Genomic DNA, 12,944 nt, shown 5'->3' on the forward strand with positions numbered 1-12,944 from the left:
ATCGACAGTCGAGCCTATTTCCTTCTCCCAGGCTATTAAATCGCCTCATTGGCGTGAAGCAATGGAGAAAGAAATTGATGCTCTTGAATCCAATAATACCTGGACCATTACAAATCTCCCTTCTGGCAAAAGGGCGATAGGTTTTAAATAGGTCTATAAGATCAAATTCAAAGTCGATGGTTCCATCGAACGTTATAAGGCTCGCCTCGTTGCCAAATGATATACTCAGATTGAGGGCATTGACTTTCATGACACTTTTTGCCCCTGTAGCAAAATTAGTTACTGTCTATGTCCTCCTTTCCATCTTGGTCGTTAAAAATTGGTCCACTCATCAATTGGACGTAAATAAGGCATTTCTCCAAGGAGACCTCAATGAAGAAGTATTTATGAAACTACCTCCCGATTTTTCAAAATAGGGGGAGTCTAAAGTATGTCGTCTACAAAAGTGCCTTTATGGACTCAAACAGGCTTCTCGCCAATGATTTTCTAAATTTTCTTCCATCCTCATTAAAAAAGGATTCACACAGTCGCTTAGTCTATGTAGACGATATAGAATAATCTTTATTTTCTTTATGCACTTCTTCTACTAGTCTCTAGTTTTAGTCTATGTAGACGATATAGTCATCACAGAAAATGATGAATCAGACATTTCTAAACTCAAGTCCTTTCTCCACAACATCTTTTGTTTAAAAGATTTAGGTCGTCTTCAGTATTTCTTAGGAATCGAAGTTTCTCGATCTTCTAAAGGCATTTTTATGTCAAAGAAAATATGCCCTCGATATTATTACAGACTCTGGTCTGTCGGTCTGACGGCCCTCTTCGTTTCCAATGGAACAAATAAATTCACCTTAATCCTTTCGATGGCGATCCCTCTTCCAGGTCCCACTGTTTACAGACGATTGATTGGTCGTCTTCTCTATCTCACTGTGACTCGTCCTGACATAAGTTATGCAGTGAATAATCTTAGACAATTTCTACAAAAACCGAGCATCAGTCACCTAGATGCTTCACATCGAGTTTTACGTTATCTCAAAGGGTCTATAGGCAATGGTATTTTCCTATCGACAACGAGTTCTCTCCAGATCGCTGGTCACTGTGACTCTAACTGGGTTGGATGTCCTTCCACTCGTCGCTCTACTACAGGTTATTTTACCATGTTAGGGTCCAACCCACTGTCTTGGAAGTCCAAGATCAGCCCCTATTGCTAAATCATCTGCTGAAGCAAAATATCGTGCTTTGGCACACTTAACTAGTGAACTTCAATGGTTAAAGTATCTACTTTGAGATTTTGGCATTGAACACTCCTCTTCAATGACGGTTCACTGCGATAACAAAGCTGCTCTACATATTGCTGATAATCCAGTTTTCCAGGAACGAATAAAGCATATTGAGATTGATTGTCACTTCGTTCGGGCACACCAACTTCTGAACAACTTGCAGATATTTGTACAAAGCCACTCGGCGCAGATGCGTTCAAAAAGATTATTGGCAAGTTGGGCATCACATCCCTTCCTGCTCCAACTTGAGGGACAGTATTAAGGTACACCACCAGGCCCAACCAAATGAAGCCATAAGGCCCAGCCGAACGAAGCCATGAGACCCGCAACCGAGTATACAAACTGGCCAGATTAGGTTTAGGGTTTCATAATGGAAAGTTTTTATTTTATGTGATAAAGCATAGATAGGATTTGATTAGATTTTATGTAATTTTTACTTAGTTGATAGCTACATGTAAACCTATAAATACCCATGTATACTTCATAAATAAACACATAGAGAAATATTTTCTCATCTCTCTCTCTCTCTCTCCCCCACATGATTTCTATCTCTCTCTCATTCAAGTATTCAAACTTAATTCAAGAAGTGATTTACCTCTTCACAATAATAATAATAATAGAAGAGGAATGTCTTCTTGTAGAGTTTGCCTGGCCCAGGTTGGGCCAACTTTTTTCCCACCAGGCTCAGTTTGGTCCTACTTGTGTTGTGGCCTGATTGGTTAAACGTTTAAAGGCTCATCGACCCGATAACATTTTTGTTAATATTATATATATATATATATATATAAATATGTATATGTATCATATTATGACTAAAAAAAGAGGGGCATTAGCACCGGAAGTTTACCGACGTTTTTTTTCAAAGACCATCGTTATTTCCTACTATTGCTGACGGTTTTGTGAAAACCGTCGGTAATTCGTAATTGTTACCCAAAGATCCATGGGGGAAACGAATTTTAATGACGGAGTACCGAGAGAAAAGCAACAAAAAGTGTTTTGTTGATGGAATTATTAGCAACGGTTTAGAAAAACGTCGGCGATTATTTTTTCTGACGGCACGGGAAATGAATTCCGTCGTTAGTGGGAAAAACATTCCCGCAAAAATTTCCCAAAATCCGCCACTTTCCTAAATTTCCCAAACAAAAACAATTGCCTTAACTTAACATTTCTCTCCCACATTTTTTGCTCCAACTTGCTGCAAGGAAGAGGTACCCACATCCCCATCTTTTCCTTCCCTCTTCCATTTAGTCTCTTAACTAGTAAGTCTTGTTAGACTCTCTCTTTCTATTATTTCTTTTCTTCATTACTTGAATTGCTCTCTCAGTAAGTCTTTATATTAGCAAGAAGTTCGAATTGAGTCTCCTGTAATGGAGGATTTTACAAGTTCGAAGATAATTTGAAAACCCTAAAAAACTAATATTCTCTATCTGCATACTCTCTTTCTCTCGTTCCCATTCTTCTTGAGGTTGTAAGTTATGGTATTGGTCGGTAATGGAAGATTTAAGGTTTTGTGAAGGAAGTTTAGGGTTGTTCAAAGAGGGGGTCCTAATAGAGGTGGCCCTGAGCCAAAGCGAACAAAGCGTCGCTTCGGGCCACCGACTTTTAGGGGTCACCGAGACATTAATTTCTGTAAGAAATATATGAGAAGTCCAACTCTCTAAGAAAATTATAAGGCCCCTATTTAAAAAATATTAAGTAAAAAGGGCCACCAAATTTGATGATCGTTAAATGAATGATGGGCCCAACTGTTTGTTTGTTTTATGGGAAAGTAGAGTACAAAGTGTTGATTCAAAAACTGGTGGAGACAAGTAATGATTACGAGAAGCTTAATTCATTTAAAAAATGTGAAGTAAAAAGGGCCACCAAGACATTAGGTTTCAAGCTCCACAATTACGAAAAGCTTTAGAAGAATTGGTGGAGACAAGTGATGATTCAAAAACAGTTTATGATGCCGAAAATATATTAAAACAAGACTTTGAAAATTTTGAATTCCTTTTGAGCATGATTATTTGGCATAATATATTGTTTGCGATAAACTCTGTTAACAAAACACTTCGAACTGAAGATATAGATATTGATGTTGCATTAGAGAAATTGAATGGACTCATTCGTTATCTTGAAGATTATAGAGAAGTGAGATTTGAAGAAGGCATGGTTGAAGCTAAAGAGATTGCCATTAAAATGGGAGTTGAAACAACATTTTGGAAAAAACATATTATTCGAAGAAAGAAACAGTTTGACGAGAATGCGTATGAAGATCCATCAATGTCACCTGAAGAAGCATTTAGAGTTAATTATTATATATGCATATTAGATCAGACTCTTTCTTCATTTACGAGCAGATTCGAGCAAACTAGAAATATAAAGAAATATTTAGTTTTCTGTTTGAGTTAAAAAAGTCAAACTCCCAAGATGATGGTGATTTGAGATACTCATGTGCTCGTCTTGAAACCTTTTTCAAGCATAATGAGTCATATGACATAAGCGGACTAGACTTATTTTCTGAACTGCAAGTGTTGAAGCGTCTTTTACCAAATGAGATCAAAAGACCAACTGAAGTGCTAGATTTTTTGAAAGATATGAAAGGTTGTTAACCGAACACATGGGTTTCTTATAGAATTATGTTAATGATACCAGTTATTGTTGCCTCTGCAGAAAGAAGTTTTTCTAAGTTGAAGTTGATTAAGTCTTATATTCGACCTATTATTTCAGTGATTGTAATTGTCAAAAAAAATTATTTTGTTATATAAATATGATGAAAATATTTTGCGGTACTTGTTGTTTCCATGTAAATACATTTATACGTTCTACAATTCGATAGAAATGGCCACATTTTCAGACCTCGCTTCGAGCCACCGAAAAGTCAAGGCCGCCCCTGGGTCCTAATGTAATCTTAACCTAGTTTCATGTGCAACATAGATTAAACCTAATTAGGATTTATCAATTCTTAACCTAGTTGCAAATCGATTTTGTAATTTCCTAACCTAGTTTCAAATCGATTTTGTAAGTTCCTAACCTAGTTTCAAATCAGTTTTAGCTTAAAGGGTTTATTGGGTTAATCTTTATATTAACATTTGATTATTTATGAGTTAATCTGTTCATACTTAGTTTCTTTGTTAGGTTCTTGTGTTTCCTTTTATCAAGAAAATCACTTGCGCTGCTCCTTCTCAAGTAATCTCTCTCTCTGTCTAGTCTCTAGTCTCTCATTTTTTTTGTTTCTTTTGAGATGGGTTTCTTAACAATAATGTTAATGTTCCTTGAATTTGAACTTTGTGGTTTCAAATTTTCGGTAAAGGGATAGATAATTGAGTAAGTATTTTTAGTGTTCTATGCGGATTTAAAAATTGATTATGTGTAAATTTTGGAGAGAATTGATATTTGGTGGCCACATCCTATAAGGCTTGGCTAAGTGCTGTTGTTCACTTGACACATTGGTACTAATTCTTGAGTATTTCAGTAATGAATCATTTTCAGGATCAGAAGTACTTTCTCTATTCTGAAATGAAGCAACAAGCAAGTGTACCAATATATTTTGTCAAATGACGATGATGTTTGTTTTTTTTTTTTTTTTTTTTTTTTTGTTAAGAGATACAACTTTATTAAGCTAATAAAGTGTCATTACAATACAAGGAAAACATAAAGTAAGGAATTCTGCTCCAAGTCTTCGATTTTTTCTTCTTTCTGGCCCATTTAGCAAGTTTATCCGCTGGGGAGTTGAATCTACGACAAGTGTAACTGAATTTCACCTTATGGATATGACGTTTAATCTCTTTAATTTTCCGCAAATGAATTCTGGACTGCCATTGAACTTCATGCTTCGGGTTCTGAATATTCTGAATGATATTGATATTATCACTTTCAATAATAATGTAATTATAATCATGTTCTACCGCCCATTCCAGGCCGGTTAGGATAGCCAAAGCCTCTCCTTCTTCACTATTTCTACTTCTCGTAACGTTCGTATGAGCTTCTAAAAATTTAGAATCAGAGTCATGGATAATAAGACTAATACCTGTAATTTCATTCACATTGGTAAATGAAGCATCAACATTAATTTTCAGCCAATTTGGTTCAGGCGGGTTCCATTTTCCTTGCACTTGGTTTTTGATGCTAGGAGTGGTATAAGTATTTTTTGGAAAAGCTAGAATCATATTGATAATAATAGGAAGAGAATTAATTTCATATTGAAAACAGTGATCACATCTAATTTTCCAGATTATCCACAGAATAGTGGCAAGCAGATTTTGATACGACGGTTCTTTGAAAGGGGGGGTGTTCTCCCATGAGAAAATCCATTCTGCAACATTCATAATATTCTCAGATATAATATTGAAGTAGAACCAGATATTCCTAGCAAGAGTACAGTGGAGAAGGGCATGCTCGATAGTTTCAATTTCAATGCAGTTTGGACAGATCAAAATATTATTAATATATTTACCGATTCTATCCCTCACTGGCAGAGATTTCGTACAGATTTTCCAAATGAAGTTTTTGATTCTGGGAATAGTTGGGAGAGACCAGATAAATTTCCAATTAGGGTTTAGTGGATGGGGGGAATTCATACTAGTGCAAAGGTATTTATACATGGATTTAACTGTAAATTTTCCTGATTTTGTAAGCGTCCAAATTCTTTGGTCTATCCCCGACACATCAATGGGGATGGATTTAATAAGGTTTTTAGTGTTAGTATCAAAGTAGTTGTTTAGAGCTTCTTCATTCCACTCATTATTACTAATCAATTGGGCGACCTTAGACACCGAAGGGTCAAAACTCTGAGTAGGAGGAGTATGGATGTCTGGAATCCATCTATCAGTCCAAATATTGATTTTTCTCTCCATTGTGAACCTCCCAAGCAATATAATCTTCAATCTGAAGTAATTGCTTCCTGATATTCTTCCACATCCAAGAGTGATGTGGCTTAACTGGACCTGGGTTCTCATTATTAGGGAAATATTTGGCTTTAAGGAATCTTACCCAAAAAGCATCGGGCTCCGCTTTCATCCTCCAAGCGAGCTTGCTAAGCATAGCTTTATTGTCGAGTTCCGGAATATGTATACCCAAACCTCCCAGAGCTTTTGGCTTACAAATGGAGGACCATGATTTCGTACAAATTCCTTTGGACTTACCCCACCAGAACGACTTCTGCAAAGTCGAAATGCTTTTGCATATGCCTTTAGGAATGGCAAAGCATTGCATTTGGTATCGGGGTACGGCCGCCACGATTGTTGAGATAACAATCGTGCGTCCAGCTTGAGAAAGGAATGAGTGATTCCACTTCTCTAATTTGGTTTTGATCTGAATAAGAATGTCATTGAACGCTCTAGTCTTATTTGCGCCAATGAACAACTGCGCCCCTAAGTATTTATCCGACGCAGAAGCATTTTTAACTTTCAGCGAGCGCATGATAAGACGCTTAAATTTCGGATGAGAATTTTTTGAGTAGAAAATATTGGATTTCTTATAATTGATCATTTGGCCAGAAGACTCGCTAAAAGTTTTAAGAATTTGTTTGAGGATATGAATATTATCTATAGAGTTACGACCGAAAATAATACAGTCATCCGCAAAGAGGAGATGCGAAATCATAAAGCTAGAATTGTTAGCCGGAAAACCCATAAAGGTATCTGCTCCGACGTCTGCTATGATCAGTCTACTAAGACCCTCCATGGCGAGAGTGAAGAGGAAAGGGGAGAGGGGATCACCCTGCCTAATGCCCCTGGAAGGGTAGAAAATAGGTCCAGGGCGACCATTAATGAGCACTGACATGGAAGCAGTAGAGATGCAACTATGAATCATATTTATCCAATGCTCGGCATAACCTAGCTTTCTCATGATGTCTATAAGGAAATTCCATTCTATCCTATCAAAGGCTTTGGACATATCTAGCTTTAAACCAAAGTAACCTGTCGCTCCCTTCATTTTCTTCATGGAGTGAATTATCTCCTGACCTATGACTATGTTGTCTGAAATCTGCCTACCCGGGACATAAGCTGCTTGGAGGGGATTAATGATATCATTAAGGGTGACTTTAAATCTATCCGCTAAGATCTTCGTAATAATTTTATAGGTAGTATTAAGGAGGCTAATAGGTCTATAATCCGCTGGAGTCATGGGGGCAGAAGTTTTCGGGATAAGACAAATGTGAGTATGGTTCGATTCGGGGGGTAAAGTGGACGAGAGGAAAAAATTATGAACCAGCTGATTAATATCTGACCTAACAGTGTCCCAGTTAGTCTGGAAGAAAAAAGGGGGGTAGCCATCTGGACCTGGGGCCGCCTCTTTCTTCAGATTCTTGATGGCATTATTTATTTCCTCCTCATCAGGAAAAGCTGTTAAAAGCTCATTCTGTTGGGGTGTAATGGATTGGTTAAAAAGATTAAGGATGTTGGGTGACGTAATAGTATTATCGGAGGTGTTAATACTAAGAAGGTGATCCGTGAAGACCGACTGAATGCTAATAGGATCTTCGTGCCAATCACCATTATTATCCTTAATAGCCCTGATCTTGTTGTTCCGGTTCCGTTGAATAGCTTGCGAGTGAAAGTATTTAGTGTTCTTGTCTCCTACTGAAAGAAAGTCATTTCTAGATTTCTCTTTCCACAGACTCTCTTGATAAAGATACAAATTATTAAGTTGATCATTTAGCCTAGCTATCTCCGCTTTATTGCTACTAACCTGTAGCCTATTAGTAATATCGTTTATATTTCTCTCTATGTTCCCAAAAACATTTTTATTCCAATTAGTGAGATGCTTACTTAAGTTTTTAAGTTCATGTTGAATATTGTTATTGGTGTTCCATTTACCGGCAATGAAATCATGACATTCCGGATGAGACATCCAAGTTCGAAGGAATTTGAACGGTTTAGGCTTCTGAATCATATCATTGTTATCCTCAAGAAGGATAGGGAGATGATCAGACCCAACCATTTCAAGGTGAGATAAGCTAGAGTTCTTAAATTTTGTCAACCAATGAATGTTGACAAGCGCTCTGTCTAATCTCTCTTGAATAAGATGATCCCCATATTGTTTATTACTCCACGTATAGGGACAACCTTTAAAACCCATGTCCATGAGCTCAAGGTTATTGATGATAGAGAGAAGACTGGACATGTGGGAAGTGGATACATAGGATCCCCCTAACTTGTCATTCATGTCTAGAATAGAGTTAAGATCTCCGATGACAGACCAGGGGATGTCATTATCTATATTCAAGTTTTTCAACGTTTTCCAAGGTTTCAGTTTATTTTTACTATAGGGGCAGCCATAGAAGCCCGTAATTAAAGTGTGTCCGTTATTATGGTGATCTAAGATTTTGTTATCTTCGACAATTATACTATATGTTTATGATGTATTTTTAAATTTTTAACTGCAGTCTTCACAAGTCTAATCTGAATATGGTTAGCCAAAAAAATGTCGGCCCGAACAATTTAAAGTAAGCACAAAGAAGAGTTTCTTGATTGGTTTAAGGATTATCTTGATAGGTTGAAGCGGTCAAAGCATTCATATCCTGAAAGACTTGACATACTTACGGCAGGTCCACTTTCATGCGCTAAAAGATGCACATGTTACACAATCAATAGATATTATTTCAAAATTGTTTCTAAGGAGGTTGGAACTAAGACGCAAAATAGTGGTGTAACAATAGATGCAGTTGCTCTCCGCTACTCAAGTTTAAAGGGTCGGAATCCAGTTTAGGCTAGCCAGGGGTCACTTAAAATCCTCGCTCTGCCCATGCTTTCATAGACGTCTGCTCAGAACTCCTGGCACCCATTGGGTTATCTTTTTTCCATTCTCTTCGTAGTTCTTCCCGAACCATGTATGTTATTTTATGGCGCATGCGAGATAGACCGTATCACCATCACCTCAAAAATTAAACCCTCCCAAACACAAATGTTTCCGATCTATCTTTACTGCTTTTCACGTGTTTTTTCTCGAATTCATTTATGCAAGGCCACGTTGCCTCATTTGAGCCCTAAGTTTCAATCTTCATGAATCATCCTACAACTTAAAATTAAACTAATGTAACTGTTAAAAGTAATCAATAAATTGAGTACATGATTTTTGAAAGTAGGGAAAATTAAAACTAAACAGGCTTTCAGATTAAGAAAAAAGAAAATGAAACAAAAAATAAACTAATAAAATTCCTAGGAGTTACTCGCAGGGGCGGATCCAGGATTAAAACTCAAGGTATGCCGAAAATATTATAGAACGAAAAACAAATAAAAATTCCGAGTATTACATAATCAAATATTCTAATGTTTTAATTACAACTCAAAATAAAAATCTCTTTCTAGTCCAAGCGTAAATTCATTCTCCTTTTACTCATTCCTCGAAAGCGCTTGATAATATCTTGATCGACGATTGTAGCAAACACATCTTTCTCCACAAATGTCACTAAACAATCATTAAGCTATGGGTTAGACATTCGATTTCTCAACTCATTCTTCACATATTTCATAACAGAAAATACTCGTTCAAGACTTGCGGCAGCCACCAGTAATGACAAAACTAGCTACAGAAGAGTGTACACCTATCCAAATGTCTTGTGGTTCTTTTGTACAAACGAGTCCTACATAGATCTAAAATACCTTTCAAGTTCGAAAAATTATCGTCCGTCTTGACACACTCAGTGTAAGTCTCAAGTTGAGTAGATAACTCCTTATCACTAACATCCTTAAAGTCATTTGGGTAGAATTTTGCCAACCCCAAAAGTGAATGAAGGTTAAAATCTTGAAATGAAGAATAAGGATTAGAACATGCCAAACAATTCAACAACTCAACATTTTGCAGTGTAAATCGATCACCCTCAACTCTTTCATTACAAAATCTATGACAAACAAACAATATAAGAACCTGAATTATTTAATTATTCAATTCGAAATTCTTCAATTCCTTTTCTCAACTATTTAATTATTCAACTCTAAATTCGAATTGGAGAATTCTAATTCAAACAACTATCAAAACAATTATTCCTATTTTGGAGATCGAATTTAATTGTTTGAGAAAATACAAAATATTATTACCTGTGACAATTTGGAGAAGGAAATGGTCAGATGGAGATGATATTTGGAGAGAGAGAGACAATTTTGGGAGGGATATAGAGATTTTGGAGAGGGAGAAACAATAGAGGGTTTAATTTGTTTTAGAAAGAAATAGAGGGAATACGTAGGGTTTTGGGGTCTGGGGATAAGTAGGGTTGTGGGGGGAAAATTAGAGAGAAAAAAATAGAAGAGGAAAAAGTGACTTTAAGTGTAGCACATGGGTTTCGAACCCCGGACCTGTCGCATAAATTTCGGCACCCTTACCACTGAACCAAGTTTGCTTTTGGATTTGAGGGTTGTCCATGGCATATATGGCAACCCTCTAAATCCGCCCCTGGTTACTCGTACCTAACGACTAGCAGTGGCACCTTGTGACTAAAGTCACCAAAGCGGTCGCTTTAGGCCCCAAATAATCAAGGGCCTCATATTTCCTATTTCATATGTAACTTTCGATAAACTGATTATACTTTAGACCAATTTCGAACATAATTTAAGGCGTAGCTTAGTGATAAAGAGTTTAGATGTTGGATATAAGGTGTTCGATTCCTACTTTTTGCATTGTTTAAATTTTATTTAATTTTTTTCTAATATCCATTGTATGGCCTATGGGGCCCCAATTTTTTATTTCGCTTGGGGCCTCCGGTATACTTGGGCTGGCCCTGTCGACTAGACAAACTTTAAAACGTAGTTGCACTTTAAATGAAATTTTAACAGATACGTACGATGTGTATTCCCTACGAAAGAAAACCTATAGAAGATGGCCATGTTAAGAGCGGAAAAAATTGAAGGTTCCGTTGTGCATACACATCAAATTTTTCCCAAATTGCACAAACTTGTAACAATTCTTCTGGTGAAATCAATTATGTTTACGGGCGATACAAAATAACTATCAGTAGTTTTACGCAAGCACCCGCCCAAACTGCTGTTGGCACCTAGCACAAACTGGGAGATGTCCCATGTGCAATACGGGTGCCAACAGCACTTTAGGCGGGTGCTTTTAGCCCCTCTCTTATGCAAAATAACTATCAGTAGACAGTAGTAGGGGTGTGAAAATGGTCCGGAAACCCGAGACCGGCCCGTTTCGCCCGGACCGTTTACACCCGAAGACCGGAAGGAACCCGAGTCGGGCATATCCGGCCCGATGGTTCGGGCTATATGGGGCGGGACTCGGACAGGGGCTCAAATCCGAGTCCCGGCCCGATAAACCCGTCTGATACCCGTCCTAATGTCCGCCTGATTAAAAACCCGGTAGGTATCTTAAGATCCAACGCCCAAGGTATCGCGTCTCTTCAGGACATACCTCAGTCGTTGGATCAGAAGGGGCGTCTAGTACAAACCCTAAGACGCCCCTTTAACCCCATAAAAACCCTAATTTCAATCCCACTACACACCTTGTCGCCTCCTCTGTCTAGTCTCTCTCCCCTTCCCATCAAATCTCAGAGAATACTCCGTTAAACCCTAAACACCATTAGCCCATTACACCTTCTCATCTAATCAACTACTGTAAACTTAAGTTCGAAGCATACTGATCTCGCAAATAGCATCTCCGGTCTCTCTCAACTTCCTTTTCTTTGTAAATGGTTAGTATAATACTAACGAACTCTTTAGGTTGTATAACCTTGTGACATCTTCTCTTTGGTATGATTCGATATTGTTTGGATCTACAGTAATGTTCAGTTGGTTGTATGGTCTCCCTCAAAGGTGAAGGAAATTTGATGTAATTTTTTTGTAATGATGTTGACAGATTGGAGTTTGTTTATAGATCTGTTTCAGAAAGGTGAGAAAAATATGATCTAAAATCTTTTGGTTGATGAAAACATTGAACTCTTTTGGTTGATGAAGACATTAACTCTTTTGGTTTGCTGAAAACAAAACTCTGTTGATGAAGAATGTACATATTTTTTGTTAATTTTTTTGAAGAACAATATAGTTGTAAATGACATTAACTTTATCATTGGTTTAGATCTTGGTTGTTTTTTTTGTTGAACTAAAGATCTTGGTTGTTGATGTATTATTTTATAATGGGTTGAGAAGACCCATGATCGATTGCGACTAGATCTCAATTTAGATCTTAGTTTAGATCTTGGTTTAGATCTTGATTTGTTTATAGACCTTGTGACATATAAATGATCCAATCCTCTAGGTTTTCATAAATTTGGAAATTAGGGGTTTATTTAGACCCTATAATAATCTAGGGTTTTTTCGTATTGTACTCTTTAGCTTTTGCTATTAATGAAGTTATTTGATTCAAAAATAATAATAATAATCTAGGGGTTTCAGAAATAGTTAGGTTAATTATTAAAAAAAAAGAATCTTAAAATAACCCGAGCCCGTCCGACCCGAGTCCGATGGAGCCCGCTCGGGCAGGCGGGCTACGGACCCTGAATTGGTTGAAACTGTCCGGCCCGATCCGCCCGGCAACTAGTAGCGGACTAGGCAATGGAGTGCTCGATCTGCCCGAGCCCGGCTCTATTATGCCCGAGCCCGACCGAACCCGTCTGATTCCCACCCCTAGACAGTAGTGGTGCGTGTAACCGTTTTCATAACAGAAATGTTTGTTAAGAAAGTAACAATTTTTTCTGTTATTTTCTCTCTATAACTGTTGACTTAACTGAGTATAAAAGAC

The sequence above is a fragment of the Eschscholzia californica genome, unplaced genomic scaffold (genome assembly GCF_041429995.1).
Source record: "Eschscholzia californica isolate CP2 unplaced genomic scaffold, dmEscCali1.0.p SCAF_2, whole genome shotgun sequence".
Classification (NCBI taxonomy): Eukaryota; Viridiplantae; Streptophyta; class Magnoliopsida; order Ranunculales; family Papaveraceae; genus Eschscholzia; species Eschscholzia californica.